Source organism: Elephas maximus, chromosome 6, assembly GCF_024166365.1.
Source record: "Elephas maximus indicus isolate mEleMax1 chromosome 6, mEleMax1 primary haplotype, whole genome shotgun sequence".
Taxonomy (NCBI): domain Eukaryota; kingdom Metazoa; phylum Chordata; class Mammalia; order Proboscidea; family Elephantidae; genus Elephas; species Elephas maximus.
In genome coordinates this window covers 120,809,449-120,828,275 of record NC_064824.1, presented here as the reverse complement: position 1 = coordinate 120,828,275, position 18,827 = coordinate 120,809,449, and positions in this window count along the sequence as shown.

Here is an 18,827-nt window from a genome sequence, read left to right as displayed (position 1 = left end):
CGTGCCGTAACATACATGCTTTTAAGTGTACAGCTCAATGCTGTTGTTCTTCGTTGCTGTAGGGTAGGCTCCGACTCCTGGTGACCTCGTGCCCAACAGAATGAAACGCGGCCTGTCCCCGCGCCGTCTTCATGATCCCTGGCACATCTGAGTCCATTGTCATGGCTACTGTGTAGTGCCTTCCAATGTAGGGAGCCCATCTTCCAGTGCTATATTGGAAAATAGCCTGAGCTCCATAGGGGTTTTGTTGGCTAGTTTTCAGAAGTAGATTATTAGGCTTTTCTTTCTAGTGTGTCTTAGTCTGGAAGCTCTGCTGAAACCCATCCACCATGGGTGACCCTGCTGGCATTGAAACACTGGCGATGTAGCTTCCAGAATCATAGCAACATGTAAGCCACCACAGAACAACAGACGACAGATGGGTGATGTTTAATGTTTGGTGCAATGGAGTTCTATGTTCAGGGATCCAGCTTTTTCCTAAGAATGCCCACTTTCCTAGAAAACATTTAAAACTACGTCTAAGGAAATCCATTAGGCAATGTGTCTCAGTCTTCAGCTGCAAATCACTCTGAATGCCCGGAGAGGGAAGGTATGCATATTAGTTGGGAGAAGGAGGCATCTAGGACCTAGCCTTGGGTCCTTCCTTCTCCCAGCTTGCTTGAATTTCCTTTAACATCCTCTATTTTGTCTTAAAAATTCATGAGAATATTGCATTTTACTCCATACTATGTTTGTTTTAGTCAAAAGATATCCTGTCATTTAAATCCTCAAGTAAAATAGATACTCCTTGCTTTTTCCCTAAGACTACTGGTGCCTCCAACACACTGATACACCCAGGAGTGCTGATACTGCACTTAGAGAAGTAGGAATTAGGACTGATGACCTGAGCCCTGAATGTCCGAGAATCCTTACGTGGCTATAATGACCATTGGTTAAGCAGTGACTTAGGTATTTTTTTTTTTTTTTAGGTAACACCTGGAGGGGAAAACAGTGAAGTAGTTCTCCCAGTGAATGTTCGGGTGGGGAGTGGGGGGGGGGGTGAGGATGAGGGTGAAAAAACCAAACAAGAACAAAAACCGTCAACAAAAATATAGGGAGGGTCGGCTCAAGTCCTACATTTATTGCCAAGACAAATTGACAGATTAGCTTATCTCTACCCATGTTTTATTTCCTTCTGGCAAAAGGCTGTCCTTTGAGATTGTTGTGTGTGTGTGTGTGTGTGTGCGTGTTTGTGTGTGTGTGTACAAGCATATGTGTATATATGTCCTTTAAAACAACACTTGCAATCCATTTGCCCTTGAAAGAGTCGGGGTGGGGAGGAGAAAGATAGAGTGTCATTTTTCTAGGCCATTCTTTCCCTTAGAGATGAACTAGAGATGGGCCCTTGCCTAATCTATTTAGAGAAAACCTGGCCCATCCTCCTCATTTTGGGAACTGGAAATTTACATAATACTCATTACTCAAAGGTAGAGATTTGTTATTCCCACTTGGCAGATGAATAAACTGAGTCTCCAAGCGGTTACAAAATTTGCCCTGTCCTTTCAGCCTGTACGTAGCAGAATCAAGATTTTATATTTAATGTCCCCATCACATTTTCCTGCCTTCCCAGAAGGTTTAGAGGCAGTTTCAAGTTGATTCTACAATTTTTTCTTTTTTTGGAGTGCCTACTATGTCCCAGGGACTATGCTTGATTTAAAAGAGTATAGCAAGACGAATAAGGTATGCTCCCCGCTGGCTCACAGGCCAGAAAGTTTCCCCCTCCATGACACTCAAAGCAGCATGCAAGAAGGATAGCAACTATTAAATTACTTTCTTGGGGCAATTCATCCTGAGTAGCCCAGAGTTAAACATTTCTTATTTAACATTAGCAGATGGTGAACGAGGCAACAATGTCTGCACTAGAAACAAAACAAAAGTAATAAAACAAATAGGCACTTGAACAGAAAAGATGAACCACCATCCCTGCAGGTTCTTTGTCTCAATCATTCAGTCAAACAATAGCAACAACAACAAACTCTCTTCATAAGTCAATCGAAGCTGGTCTCATTCTGCCATTCACAGAACATGGAATTACTTGCTGAGACTGATAAATGGATGTCTTTGCCAGAGCACTGTCACCGAGGCTGATGTAACTTACAGAGCAATTATTACTTATGTCCTAGAAAGAACTTATTTATTTTAGCTTAGATCATCTTTTCATTCTTGAAACACGTCCTTTATGTATTTGCTTTTGAAAACTGGAGTAGATGCCAGTAGAGCAAGGAGCTTTTCTCTTACGGTAACTGAAATATCATTTTGAAAGTGGGTGATTGGAAACAATGCGTTGATTCTTTGCATTTTATCACTGGAGGCCAGAGCCAAGAGGAAATAGCAACTGCATTTTTATAAAATTAAGGCTGATCTGAAATTATGGTTGACTCCCAAGAAGTGTTTAAAACCAGAGTATGTGAGGCATGTAAGTCCTACTTTTTTTAGTACACAAAAGATTAATTCATTACATTTTAGTTGTTAGGGTTCAAAGGGGATAGGTACAACTTATTTCCATGCAAAAATATTCATATTCATATGTTCTTGTTGTTAAGTACCATCAAGTGGACTCCATGTACAACATAATGAAATACTGCCCAGTGCTGCACCATCCTCACAATCGTTGCTGTGGTTGAGCCCATCGTTGCAACCACTGCGTCAATCCATCTTATTGAGGGTCTTCCTCTCTTTCTCTGACCTTTACCAACAGTAATGTCCTTCTCCAGGGACTGGTCTTTCCTGATAACATGTCCAAAGTATGTGAGATGAAGTCTCTCCATCCTTGCTTCTAAGGAGTGTTCTGGTTGTACTTCTCCCAAGACAGAAGTGTTTGTTCTTCTGCTAGTCCATGGTATATTTAATACCTTTTACCAACACCATAGTTCAAAAGCATCAATTCTTTTTTGGTCTTCCTTATTCATTGTCCAGCTTTTGCATACATGCAAGGCAATTGAAAACACCATGGCTTGGGTCAGGCACACTATATATATATATATATGCATGTGTGTTATAATGCAAACAATACACACACATAGTACAAATATTCACCACCTGTCTGTTTGTCGTACTGTAGTGGCTTACATGTTGCTGTGATGCTGGAGGCTATGTCACTGGTATGTCAAGTGTCAGCAGTGTCACCTGTAGTAGATAGGCTTCAGCAGAGCTTCCAGACTAAGACAGACTAGAAAGAAAGGTTTGGTGATCTACTGAAAATTAGCCAACAAAAACCTCGTCCAACTTGCTTGCTTTGGACCTGTCATTAGGAGGGATCAGCTGCTGGAAGAGGACATCATGTTTGGTAAAGTAGAGGGCCAGTGAGGATGTAGGAGGCCCTTGGCAAGAAGAATTGGCATAGTAGCTGCGATGATGGGTTCGAACATGTGGTGATTGTGAGAACGACGCAGAACTGGGCAGTGTTTCATTCTGTTATATACAAGGTCGCCATGATGCAGAGTCGACTTGATGGCAGTTATCTATTTCTAGTTATTAAAACATATATGCATGTGCACATATATAAGCACATAAGAGCTGGTTTAAAAAAATTCCATTTTAATCTTCTTTCAAAATGTAAAAAGCTGAGCTTTCAAATTTTGCTCTGTGTATTCTATAATCTCAATTAATGCCTCTAGGGAAGAAAGCTGAATTGTGGCAAACAGTATGTAACCTGGTAATTGGGCACAACTCCAAGTCATTTTCTAGAATTCTCAAGGGTTTTGGTGGAAGTTGAAAATTAATCTCTAAACCATTCATTTTTATGCATTTAACGTGGGCAACGTGAATCTTTTTCTTAGATTATGGCATGTCTGCTTTTAAAATTGAAATTAGAGCTGCAATTTTTCATTGGGTGGATAATCAGTTTACTTTGAAATGCAACCTGGGATTGCCCAAAGTATGTCTAATTCTCAAAGTCAACAATAAATTGCCTAGATTTGTACCAAATCTCAGTACCCATCTGACTTGTGGCCAAGTTGGCCGATTTGTAACAACATGACACTAGAATTTGTGATGCTTTTGCACGCAATACATCCCTGCAGAAACTACTCTACATGTTTTTCTTAACAAATATATACAATTCTTCAGCCCCTTCACCTGCCCCCATTTCAAATTGTGTTAAGGGGGGCTCATCTTCCCACACTATATCAGTGTTCTGCTGCTATTCTTAAGGTTTTCACTTGCCTTTTTTTTTTTCCAGAAGTAGACTGAAATCTACTTATTAAATCCAGCTGATTTAATAAACCACCTTTCCTCAACTCTTCATGTTTATAGTTACTTTTCCCATTTGCCCATATTTATAACAATTCTCCATTTGGAAAAGGAAAACTGCACTGTTTACAGCAAGGGTAGACGTGTTGTTTGTCATGGAGTTGATGCTGAGTCATAGCGACCCCATATGACAGAGTGGAACTGCCCCGTAGGGTTTCCTAGGCTGTAATCTTTATGGTAGCAGATGGCCAGATCTTTTCTCCCAAGGAACTACTAGTGAGTTTGAACCGCTGACCTTTCTGTTAGCACTCAAGCACTTAACCACTGCACAACCAGGGCTCCTTAAGTGTAGACTGCCGCCTGTCTAATCAGTCTCAGAAGAAATACAACCAGAATGTTCCTGAGAAGTGAGGATGGCAAGACTTTAACTCACTTGCTTTGGACACATCATTGGGAAAGATAAATCTCTAGAAAAGTGCATCATGTTTGGTCAAGTAGAGGGTCAATGAAAATGAGGGAAACCCTCAGTGAGATGGAATAGCTGCAACACTGGACTCAAACATACCAATGTCGAAGATAGTGCAGGGCCAGGCGACATTTTGTTCTGTTATAATAAGGTTGTTGCCATGAGTCAGAGCCTACCCAAGAGCAACTACCAACGACAACACTCTTCCACCTATTTCCCACCTCACCCCCATCCCCAACCACCTGACAAAACAGGGTTGTTTGACTTAGTTATTCCCTTACCTTTTAAACAAGGTTTCTGCTTGATGCATTTGGTAGATGTTAGGTAGGAACTCAAAGAGCAGAAGTGGGAAGTTACTGTTCCGTTTTATGTATGACCCAAATTAACCTATGTCACCTACACCTTGTAGGCTCATAGGGGCAGATGATATCTCATTTCCTTTGGCCTCTTCCTTTCATTTTCTTTCTTTCCTTCTTTCTTCTGTCAAATGAAATGTAATGGAAATAACAGAGGAGGAAGAAGGCGCCAGACACAAATTAAAACTCACACCTTGGCTTTCTTTTTATTACATACTTTACATCCTGTTTTAATTTTTTTATGTGGTTATTTCAATTGTTAAAATCCAGCTTATTTAATAAACCAGCTTTCCTCTCCTCTTCTAATCCCCCTCACTTCATGGCTACTCCAGAGCCTCTCCTTCTGTCTACTCAATGCTTTATATTCCTCCTCAGCCTGGTTTAGTGAAGCCCCTTTCATTTCTTCCCTTCCCTTTTCTCCCACACCTCTGATACCATGTCTTGTTCTAATTATTTGACCTATTATACATCATAGAAGTTTAGAACTAGGCTGGTAAAGAAGAAATCCCTGGGTTGGGCAGAAAGTGGGGAAATGAAGCTGAGTGGGCAAAAATATGTATTTTTTAAGTGTGTGGGGTGGAAGGGGCAAGGGGCAAGGTTGGGAACATCCATACACTGATTTTTGTCCCCATTATAGCTAAATTGAGAAATACAATTTTTCTTTGTCCATGTAGACTTCTCTTTCCCCATTCCCAAACTCATTTCCAGTTTTGGAACTAAAAACTATGGCTCCAGATTTCCTAAATGGAATTAGTCCTTTGAGTAGAAACATTGGATACTTGTATATACTGTATATTTGTATCAATTTTTTGCATTATTATAGGTCATGTAATAAGGCAAATTCACAAAAAGAATTGGATGTATCCATCCTGGGGACATCTACCACGCATCTATCAGTTTGTTGTACTATGGTGGCTTGCATTTTGCTGTGATGCTGGAAGCTATGCTACCAGTATTTTGAATACCAGTATGGTTATCCATGGTGGACAGGTTTCAGTGTAGCTTTCAGAGTGAGACAGGCTAGGAAGAAGGGCCTGGCAGTCTACTTCTGGGGGGAAAAAAAAGGGCAAGCGAAACCTTAAGAATAGCAGCAGAACATTGTCTGGTACAGTGCTAGAAGATGAGCCCCTCAGGTCAGAAGGCACTCAAAAGATGACTGGGGAAGGGCTGCCTCCTCAAAGTAGAATCAACCTAAATGACTTGGATAGATAAAGCTTTTGAGACCTTCATTTGCTGAGATAATATGACTCAAAATGAGAAGAAACAGCTGCAAACATCCATTAATAATCAGATCGTGATATGTATGAAACATGAATCTAGGAAAATTGGAAGTGGTCAGAAATGAAATGGAATGCATAAAATTGATATCCTAGGGAAATGGACTGGTATTGACCATTTTGAGTCAGACAATCATATGATCTACTATGCCGGGAATGACAAATTGGAGAGGAATGGTGTCACATTCATCTTCAAAAAGAACATTTTAAGATCTATCCTGAATTACAAAGCTGTCATGATAGGATAATATCCATATGCGTATAAGGAAGACCCGTTAATACAACTATTATTTAAATTTATTCACCAACCATTAATGCCAAAGATGAGGAAATTAAAGACTTATACCAACTACTGCAGTCTGAAATTGATCAAACAGGCAATCAAAATGCACTGATAATTGCTGATGATTGGAATAAAAGCTGGAAATAAAGAAGAAGGATCTATAGTTGGAAAATATGGCCTTGGTGATAGAACTGAGGCTGGAGATTGCATGATAGAATTTTGCAAGACCAACAATTTATTTGTTGCAAATATCTTTTTTCAACAATATAAACAACGACTATGCATGTGAATCTCACTGGATGGAAAACACAAGAATCAAATTGACTACATCTGTGGAAAGAGATGGTAGAGAAGCTCAATATCATCAGTCAGAACAAGACCAGAAGCCAACTGCAGAACAGACCATCAACTGCTCTTATGCAAGTTTAAGTTGAAATGGAAGAAAATTAAAACAAGCCCAGGGGAACCAAAATATGACCTTGAGTATATCCCAGCTGAATTTAGAGACCATCTGTAGAATAGACTGGATGCATTGTACACTAATGACCAAAGACCAGATGAGTTGTGGGATGACATCAAGGATATCATACATGAAGAAAGCAAAAGGTCATTAAAAAGACAGAAGAGGAAAAAAAAAAAAAAAAAGACCAAAATAGATGTCAGGAGATATTGTGAAACTTTCTCTTGAATGTGGAGTAGCTAAAGCAAATGGAAGAAATAATGAAGTGAAAGAGCTGAACAGAAGATTTTGAAGGGTGGCTTGGGAAGACAAAGTAAAGTGTTATAATGAAACATGCAAAGACCTGAAGTTAGAGAACCAAAAAGGAAGAATGCGTTCAGTGTTTTTCAGGCTAAAAGAACTGAAGAAAAAATGTAAGCCTTGATTTGCAATTTTGAAGGATTCCATGGGCAAAATATTGAACAATGCAGGAAGCATCAGGAAAAAAAAAAAAAAAAAAAGGAAGGACTATACAGAGTTGCTATACTGAAAAGAATTGGTTGGTATTCAACCATGTCAGGAAAAAAAAAAAAATTTTTTTTTTATAGCCTATAATTAAGGACTGAGGGTACTGAAGGAAGAAATCCAAACTACAATGAAGGCATTGATGAAAAATGAGACTCCAGGAATTGACAGAATACCAACTGAGATTTTTCAACAAATGCATGCAATGGTGGAGGTGCTCACTCATCTATGTCAAGAAATTTGGAAGACAGCTATCTGGCCAACCAACTAGAAGAGATCTGTGTTTATGCCCATTTCAAAGAAAGGTGCTCCAATATAATGCAGAAATTACTGAATAGTATCATTAATATCACACACAAGTAAAATTGTGTTGAAAAGATCATTCAAAAAACGGTTGCAACAGTACATAAACAGGGAACTGCTAGAAATTCAAGCCAAATTCAGAAGAGGGCATGGAATGAGGGATATCATTGCTGATGTCAGTTGGATCTTGGCTGAAAGCAGAAAATACCAGAAAGATGTTTACCTGTGTATTATTGACTACCCAAAGGCATTTGACTATGTGAATCTTAACAAATTATGGATAACATCATAGAGAATAGGAATTCCAGAACACTTAACTGAGCTCCTGCAGAACCTGTACATAGAACAAGAGGAACTTGTTCAAACAGAGCAAAGGGCTACTGCGTGGTTGAAAATCAGGAAAGGTGTGTGCCAGGGTTTTATCCTTATACCATACTTATTCAATCTGTATGCTGAGCAAATAATCTGAGAAGCTGGACTATATGAAGAAGAATGTGGCATTAGGATTGGTGGAAGACTTATTAACAACCTTTGATATGCGGATGACATAACCTTGCTTGCTGAAGGGGAAGAGGGTTTGGAGCACTTACTGATAAAGGTTAAAGACTACAGCCTTCAGTATGTATTACACCTCAACACGAAGAAAGCAAAAATCCTCACAACTGGGCCAATAAGCAGTATCATGGTAAATGGAGAAATTACTAAAGTTGTCAAGGATTTCTTTTTACTTGGATCCACAATCAACACCCATGGAAGCAGCAGTCAAGAAATCAAATGACATATTGAATTGGGCAAGTCTGCGGCAACAGATCTCTTTAAAGTGCTGAAAAGCAAAGATGCCACTTTGAGGATTAAGGTACGCCTGCCCTAAGCCATGATATTTTCAATCGTCTCATATGCATGTGAAAACTGGACAATGAATAAGGAAGATCAAAGAATTGATGCCTTTGAATTATGGTGTTGACAAAGAATATTGAACATACCATGGACTGCCAGTAAGTAGAAAGAACAAATCTGCCTTGGAAGAAGTACAGCCAGAATGCTTCTTAGAAGTGAGAATGGCAAGACTTCATCTCACATACATTGGACATATTATCAGGAGGGACCAGTTCATGGAGAAGAACATCATGCTTGGTAAAGTAGAGAGTCAGCAAAAAAGAGGAAGACCCTCAACGAAATGGATTCGCACAGTGCCTGCAACAATGGGCTCAAGCATAACGATTGTGAGGATGGTGCAGGACAGGGCAGGGTTTCATTGTGTTGTACATAGAATTGTTATGAGTTGAAATTGACTCAACAGCACCTAACAACAACAACAAATGTTGTGTTACATTTTTTGTAATTCCCCTTTATAACCTGCAATCTTCAGTATAAGTCTGCACTACCCTAACAGTGGTCATGACTATGTGACATTGAGGGACAGAGGGCTGAGGGACCAGTAGAGTAAAGAGATCTAGGAGAGCAAGGAAAGGAGAAGAGTGCAGGAATGAATCTGAAAATGCACGCAAGCAGGAAATTGGAGTGAAAGGTGACCAGAAAACCTGCCCCTGGATTGTCCTCAGACATATTGATATAGGAATGGCACTGTTGAATGGGGAGGGGAAATAGTATTGATGATTAAAGAAAAATGTAACCAAGAGAACTCCAAGGCTTCGGAACACTAAGAGGCAGAAAATTTGGGTCACAGCTTCAACGTAAATTTTCATAAACTATCAAGTTAATGACTATAAATATTATTTATACTTTGAGTATATAAGAATAAAGTACTCTTCAAATATACTCCTATCAAATTTATATGTCAGTACTTGTCACATCCAGAACAACGTTGCTGTTGTTTTTCCTCTTTGCCAATTTGGTAGATAAAATATTACATGTCTAGGTACATTTGGTAGAATGAGTGGGTAGCTCTTTGACTCCAAATATGATTGAATTTTTTTTTTCATTTACATATTGATTTCTATATATTTCTTCTCCTGTGAATTTAGATATCATAATCCTTGGTGGGATCCTCACTAATCTCCACCTAGTCCAGTTACCTACCCGTAAAAATATCCTACATTTTTTAACTCATAATTTTATAAATGTAGTGAAAAGGACTTTTTTTGTTTTTGTTTTTTAGAAGGACCAAACCTATATTATACAATGAAAGCCGTGTTTACTGTACTACACAGCTGGCTTAAGCATAATTATAACAAACAGCAAATGCCTTTTTAAAAAGGAATAAACTTTTAATTAGTTCCTCATGAGTTTATGTGAGGAACTCAGATAGATGTAGCTAACAGAATTATCTGTGTCCTGGTCAAGTAAAGATTTCTTTTCTGGTACTTTCATTTTCTGCCCCCTTTGGGTTCCACGCTTGAGGGAAGGTTAAGAAAGATTAAATTCTGCTGTAATTGCCAGAAGGGCTGTTTCCTAGCTAGTATCTGAGCCAAAATATGGATTGTCCATTGCTCAGAAACATGAAGCCCATTGAAACTTCCTATAATAGTAACTATTCTCCTTGGACACAGGATCTCAAGTTTTACTTGTATGTCAAATCCAGCACTATGAGGGCTATGTTATTGTAGTAGAAAATCAGCCAATGAAAATTCTATGAATCACAATGGTTTGATCCACAACCAATTATGGGATGATGCAGGACTGGGTAGTATTTTGTTTCCTTGTACATGGGATTGCCATGAGTCAGGGGCCAACTCAATGGCAGCTAACCCCAACAGCAACAACATCCTGGGGACACAGCCTTGAAAGGTAAGCTTTTCAGAAAGCACGAATTTTCTTGATAATCTATAGAGTATAGCATGGTGACTATAAATATTATATAATGAAAGGTATGATGAAGCTACATATTTTAATAACCCTGTTTGGGCCTAAATAAAACAATTTTTCTAAATGTATGGTTAAGTATCTTCTGAAAGTGAAGCAACGTCTGTCTGTTAGGAATGAAATATTTCTAAAACTATAAACCCATTGCCATCAAGTCGATTCTGACATAACAACTCTATAGGACAGCGTAGAACTGCTCCATAGGGTTTCCTAGGTTGTAATCTTTATGACAGCAAACCATGCCCTATGCTAACCTATACCTGGAAAAAATATTTCCAAACACAAAGAAATGAAAATAAATACATTCCATAAACATACAAAAAATTCACAAATTCTGTGAACTCTAAGACACCACCAATTGAAAAATATACCATTATTTGACAGACCCATACACACATACACACACACACACACACACACACACAAAAGCTATGACACATGGTTTCTTATCAGTCAGGAGTTTTATGTTATACATTTTGAAAGATCTGCTTGAGACTTAATTAAAAACAGATTTTTAAAAATCATACATCAGTCGACAGAAAGGGCCACATGAACCAGAGACTACATCATCCTGAGACCAGAAGAACTAGATGGTGCCGGGCTACAACCAATGACTGCCCTGACAGGGAACACAACAGAGAACCCCTGAGGGAGCAGGAGAGCAGTGGGATGCAGACCCCAAATTCTCATAGAAAGACCAGATTTAATCGTCTGAGACTAGAAGGACCCTGGTGGTCATGGCCCCCAGACCTTCTTGGCCCAGGACAGGAACCGTTCCTGAGGCCAGCTCTTCAGACATGGAGTGGACTGGACAATGGGTTGGAGAGGGATGCTGCTGAGGAGTGAGCTTCTTGGATCAGGTGGACACTTGAGACTATGTTGGCATCTCCTGCCTGGAGGGGAGATGAGAGGGTGGAGGGGGTTAGAAGCTGACAGAATGGACATGAAAAGAGAGAGTGGAGGGAGTGAGTGGGCTGTCTCATTAGGGGAAGAGTAATTGGGAGTATGTAGCAAGGTGTATATAAGTTTTTGTGTGAGAGACTGACTTGATTTGTAAACTTTCACTTAAAGCACAATAAAAATTATAAAAATAAAAAAATCATACATCAGTCTGGTGTACATATCAATAGAAAAATAAAGTAAAGGTGGTTAAACATTTCTAAAACTTCTTCATATCCATTGTCTAACTCTTTGGGATCATCGTTGGTTAAAGTTACTGGTGTCTGTGATTTTTCCACCCACCGCCATCTACTGTACGACCTAGAGTGTTGGTGATGCATCATTTCTTTAGAAGAGTGCTCCAATATTATCTCTGGGATTTTCTTTTAAGCAACTGATTCTTATTTGCAAATTTTGAAGCCTGTGCTTTCTTGATTGTACAGGAAGGTATCGACAGAATATTTTCCAATAGCCACTAGAGAAATGCAAATCAAAACCACAATGAGATACCATCCTCCTGACAATACTGGCACTCATCAAAACAACAGAAAATAATAAATGGTGGAGAGGTGGCAGGGAGACTGGAACTCTTGCACTGCTGGTGGGAATGTAAAATGGTACAACCACTTTGGAAAATGATATGGTACCTCCTTAAAAAGCTAGAAATAGAAATGTCTTGTGATCCAGCAATCCCACTGCTAGGAACATATCCTAGAGAAATAAGAACCATCACACAGATAGATACATGCATACCCATGTTCATTGCAGCACTATTCACAATAGCAAAAAGATGGAAACAATCTAAGTGCACACACATTGTGATACATCACACAATGGAATACTATGCAACTATAAAGAACAATGATGAATCCAGGAAACATCTCACAACACGGATGAATCTGGAGGGCATTATGCTGAGTGAAATAAGTCAATCACAAAAATAAAGAACAATGATGAATCCAGGAAACATCTCACAACACGGATGAATCTGGAGGGCATTATGCTGAGTGAAATAAGTCAATCACAAAAAAGCACAAATAACATATGAGCCCACTATTACAAAAACTCACGAAAAGGTTTACACACAGAAAAAAAACATTCTTTGATAGAGACGAGGGTGGGGAGGGATGGGATGGGGAAATCACTAACTAGATAGTAGACAAGTGTCAACTTTGGTGAAGGAAAAGACAACACACAACATAAGGGAAGTTAGCACAACTTGACCAAGGCAAAGCCATAGAAATTTCCTAGACACATCCAAACACCTTAAGGGACCGACCTACTGGGGCTGAGGGCTGGGGATCATAGTCTCGGGGGACATCTAGGTCGATTGGCATAACAGTTTATAAAGAAAAATGTTAGTTCATAAAGAAGATGTTCTATATCCTACTTTGGTGAGTAGCGTCAGGGATCTTAAAAGCTTGTGATTAGCCATCTAAGATACATCTGTTGGTCCCAGCATGTTCAGAGCAAAGGAGAATGAAGAAAACCAAAGACACAAGGAAAATATTAGCCCAAAGGACTAAAGGACCACATGAATCACAGCCTCCACCAGTCTGAGCTCAGAAGAAATAGATGGTGGCCGGCTACCACCACCAATTGCTGACAGGGATCACAATAAAAAGCCCTGCATACGGCAGGAGAAAAATGTAGAACAAAATTCAAATTCACAAAAAAAGACCAGACTTACTGGTCTGACAGAGACCAAAGGAACCTCTGAGACTATGGCTCCCAGACACCCTGCTAACTCAGAACTGAAGCTACTCCTGAAGTCCACTTTCAGACAAAGATTAAACAGGCCTGTAAAACAAACATAAGTGCTCAACTGCTAACCAAAAGTTGGTGGTTCAAACCCACCAGCAGCTCCACAGACAAAAGACGTGGCAGTCTACTTCTGTAAAGATTATAGCCTTGGAAACCCTATGAGGCAGTTCTACTCTGTCCTATAGGATCCCTATGAGTTAGAATCCACTCGATGTCAAGGAGTTTTTGGTTTGGATAAAACAAACAACGTGTTTGGAGAAAAAACACATGTGAGGAACATGCTTCTCAGTTCAATCAAATATATGAGACAAAATCGGCAACTCCTGCCAAAAGCAAGACGAGAAGGCAGGAAGGGACAGGGAAACTGGATATGAACACGGGGATTCTGGAGTGGAAAGGTGGAGCCTACTGTCACATTGCAGGGGTTACAGCCAATATCACAAAACAATATGTATATACATTTTTGCAAGAGAAACTAACTTGAACTATAAAGCTTTACCTAAAACACAATAAAATTAGAAAAATAAAACAGAATATTTTCAGATCCTAACCAGAATTCAAGGAGACCTGGTGGTGAAGTGGGTATACACTAGGCTGCTAACCCAAATGTTGGCGGTTTGAATTCACACAGCGACTCCATGGGAGAAAAGACCTGGTGATTTGCTCCCATAAAGATTACTGTCTAGAAATCCCTATGGGGCAGCTCTCCTCTGCCATACTGGGTCATTATGAGTCAAAAAATCAACTCGATGGCATTCAACATCAACAACAACAACAACAACTGGGATTCATCTTCTTTTCTCAAATGAATCTTCAATGGTTTGTTGATTGGAACATGGAGGGGTTGCGACTTTTCAGTTGGGTCACCAGGAACAATAGCTGAATTTAAGCATGTAGAAGCAATGACAGCCACTGTGCCACTCTGCCTGGCTGGCGGCACTTGTGACATGCACTCTGATTTTACAGATGTGAAAACAGCAAAAAAAAAAAAAAAAAAAAAATGCTCATCTCAGGATTGATGAAAAATGGTGGACATTTTATTAGATGCCAGACATCATGTTAGATTGATTATTCTACAAAAAGAAATGACTGGCTCAATCACTTGATTTACCGTTGTGTGTCATTAAACCCGGACTTATTCTGAGGTTCTTTGACCATGATATTTTCACCCATCTTAATTTTCTTAATTCCAGATCTTAGAGCAAGTACGGAACACGGAAACATTTCGTGGTAAGATTTCAGGCTTCTCAGCTAAGTAAGAAGTGACAGAAGTACCCAGTGATAGATAACACTTAGGTACTTTCCCTGGGAGCTGATGGTTAACCTGTCTGGGGGAGCGGGATGAGTGGTAGCAACCTGCAAAGGAAGCAACAACATGGACTTTGAAGCCAAACCATCCTGGGTTCAAATCTTGGCTCTGATAAGCAATGACTGGAAGGTTTTGGGAGAATCCCTAAATTTCTTTGAAACTTAGCTTCCTTTTCTGCATAAAGAGGGATATTCATATTAATCTGCAGGATTATTTTAAAAAGTAGAATTGTTGAAAACTGGTGGGCATTCAATGAAGGGTTAACTGTTAGTGTATGTGTTCTACCCCGTCTGGGTGTCCGGATGTTGGCTTCAGATGTCATTTCTATGGTTAATTCAGTATCTCTGTATAATGTGTACTTAAAGTGCTATTTAGCTTGTGATTTGGGGTTTGAGTACTTCAATATCTCTGTTTAACTTTTACTTAAGGTGCTATTTAACTTGTGATTTTATGAAGATAAAAAAGTAATTAAACAGAACAGAATAAACCCTGGAAAATTAAAAAAATGACTAATTCAAATATGTATATATGCGTGCACTTCAAATCGTGTTATGGATCAATTGTGGCGGAGTTTGGACACACTAACTACCAGTTTCTTCTCTTCAGACTGGATTCATTGAGCCCTTGGCCAAGGATGGCAATAGCTGAACTTCATGTCTAGTCCTGCTATGAGTCTCCTTCTTTCGGTATCTGGCCCAGCTTCTCCTGCTCCATTGAAGGGACCGCATAGATATCTGTCAGTCTTTGTTGGACTGGTCATTGTCTTCTATCATTGCTCAGGTACTGATGGCTAAGAGTTTTCACTTTAGTGCGTGGAGCATGGATCTGTGCCTTGCATTTGTCAAGCTTTATTACCTTTGTTTTCTATTGTGCTCGTCTTCCTAGCCTTACCCATTGTACTGTTTCTCCTAATGCATGCATGGCCGGCTAGCCCCTCCTATTAAAATGAATGCTGCAAACAGTCTTCTGTTACCTAGTGACGAGTTTTTATCAGGCTGTCTCGTCTCATCGCTCCCTGCTCTGAAGCCTTTCCTTCCACGTTTGCTTCCTTCTTCCCACTCTTATCACTCCTCGTTGGCTGCAAAAACTAGCATTAAACTCAACTTGTCTCCTTGGGTTTTCTCTTGAAATTCACGTACACTTGGGCTACCCTTATGTAGAGGTTCTCCTTGACAAGTGTTACATTCCTGAAATAGTTGTTGTCTCAACAAGTCCCAGGGGGACAAGATAGTGCCCATTAGCTATTAATTCCATCACCTCTAATGGTGAAGCAGGATTGCACAGTGAAGGGAGTGCAGAGACTCGACTTAGGTAACCTGGGTTTGAATTTTTCACTGCCATTTGTTGGGAGTGCAACCTTGGCATTTCACTTAATATCTCTGAACCTCAGTCTTCTCATTTCTAAAATGGAGATAATAGCTCTTACCTTGCTGGGTTAAAGTGAATATTAAATGAAATGACATCTGTAAAGTGCTTGATACCACAAAAGCTCTCGATAAATAGCTCCACTTATTAAGTGGGTCATCATCTTGTATTCATTCGACAACCTGTTAGTAAGAGTTCCCCGTTGGTAGCCTTTCATTCTCTTTAGATTAATGCCTTTCGTGGACTCTCCCTTTGGATCTCATTGATGGAGGCGGAGGAAGGATTGCCTTTAATAATGTGAATGGTACAGCCATAACGTCTATAGATTATTAAAAAGTAAAATCCTACTAAATCTTAAAGATTCCTTTTCTTGTACTGCTTGAGCTTTTTGCATTTAGCGAGGAGGCTACTTCTGAAATGTTGGTGTGAATGCCTTGTCTAAGTTCCATGGCAGGCAGGCATTTTACCACACTGACTGCAGGTCACAGTCATCAAACTCCCTTATGTCACTGGAGTTAGATGGTCTATTGTAATGCAGCCTTAATCTGCATTGCCTCTGTTTAAAGTATAGCTTCCTAGTAACACTCAACTTCTCTGCAAGGCATTTGTGCTTCAGACGTCCACCCTGGAGAGAGGCTTCATCCACGGAGCTGTTAAAAAAGATTAAGAGGCATGGGTAAATATTTACATTTGTGTGTACTTTCTCTTTCAGCAAGAGAGAAGAAACATGTCAGGAAAAGAAAATCTACCTGTAAAGGAGAAAACATGATATCAGATACGTGGACATGTTGGTGCTTCATTTAGGAATTAATATTACATTACAGTTCCTGGCAAGCATTATTCAAGCAATTGTTTATTCCAGCATGCATTCATAACACGTACCCCTCTCCATCCCAACACGTACAGACCTCAGCAATAATGCAGAGTTTATAGTACCAGGAGCTTCATTTCTTAGAACTAATTTTACTGATATATAATTGCTGGGATAAATGTTGGCACTTCCTTAACAGAAGTTGTGATAGCGAGTGTTGCTGTAATGCAAACAAATGAGATTAATGGTCTTTTCCAGGTTTTTATCTGGCAGTGGCTTCGAGATTGAAATTCCTTTTGCTTTGCCTCAGACAGGGTGGTTTTTTCCCCCAGCCTAAATGAACTATACGGAATTTACCTGTTCGGTCTTTTTAAAAATAGACAAAGGGTCTCAGGAGTATCACATTTAGTATTCCTGTTGAGAAGAATTATGTGGATATGAACCAAAACCCACTGCCATTGAGTCGATTCTGACTCATTGTGACCCTATAGGACAGAGTAGAACCACCCCATAGAGTTTCCAAGGAGCGCCTGGTGGATTCAAACTGCTGACCTCTTGGTTAGGAGCTGTAGCACTTAACCACTACGCCACCAGGGTTTCCATGTGGATATAAAGTAGTCTTAAACAAACAAACAACAAAAAAAACTTGAAAATTCAATAAAAAGGCACAGATTCCTTTCTCATGAAATGAGCAGTATTTACTGTAAGTAATAAACTGGCAAAAACATTAATCCCTTTCTCTGGATATAGTGTACATCAAGGACGGAATTCACCAGCCATCTGTCAGTTTCCTGTACTGTGGTGACTTGTGTGTTGCTATGATGCTGGAAGCTATGTCACCAGTATTTCAAATATCAGTATGGTCACCCATGGTTGGCAGGGTTCAGTGCAACTTCCAGACAGAAGCAGACTAGGAAGAAAGGCCTGGTAATCTAACTTCAAAAACTAGCCAACAAAAACCTTATGGCTCACAACAGAATGTTGTCTCACTCACTTGCTTTGGACACATGACAAAAAAAAAAAAAAAAAATAACATGACAAGAAGGGGTCAATTGCTAGAGGAGGACATCTTGTGCGGTAAACTAGAGGGCCAACAAGGGCGAGGGAGACCCTCTGTGAGATGGGTTGGCCCAACAGCCACAAGAATGGACTGAGAAATGCCAGCATCATGAGGGTAATACAGGACCAGACAACGTTTTGTTCTGTTGTACATAAAGTCACCATCAGTTGAAGCTGGCTTGATGGCAGCTAACTACAACAATAAGGACAATATACTTTGGGGTTTAAATGTCAAAGCAGAAAATTATTTTAGAAATGTATATGGATAGACATGTCTTTTTTGCAGCAACATAGATACTAAAATTACAGTGGTCAGCTGATGTCATAGCTTAAAGAATTGCACTTCGTCTATTGTTGCTTATTTGTGGTAGTTCATCTATTAGTGCAGCTAAGTCTTGTGTCTGATATTCGCCTTAGACTAAACAGTAGAACTTATCTACCTAAAAGGTTTACTTAACCAGAGTTTTAATCAAATAACAGAGAGATCATCACGAAGGGATTTTATCTTGTGCTAAGAAATGGTATAGCCCATCGGGTTCTTCTAACAATATATGATGAGATTATACCTATTTTCTTTACTGTATTCAAGAAAAATATTGTAGAGTAAATATTTGCACTAATATGTTGCCATTTTAGGCTTTCCTGAGGTATCTGTAGTCTCACAAGATCTGCCTTCATGGGTAGCACAGAGCAGTGCTTGATACAGGCTTGACGATTTCGCTTGTCTCTTTGATAATCCATAACTGTCTTCTGCAATTATTTTCATCATCCAGCCAAGCAAAGATAAAAGATGGAACACGTTTCTTTTGCCTGCTCCCAAGGAAGCTCCATTATCCATGAAAGGCCACGTGACCACGGAAAACCCAATCTGGGTCACC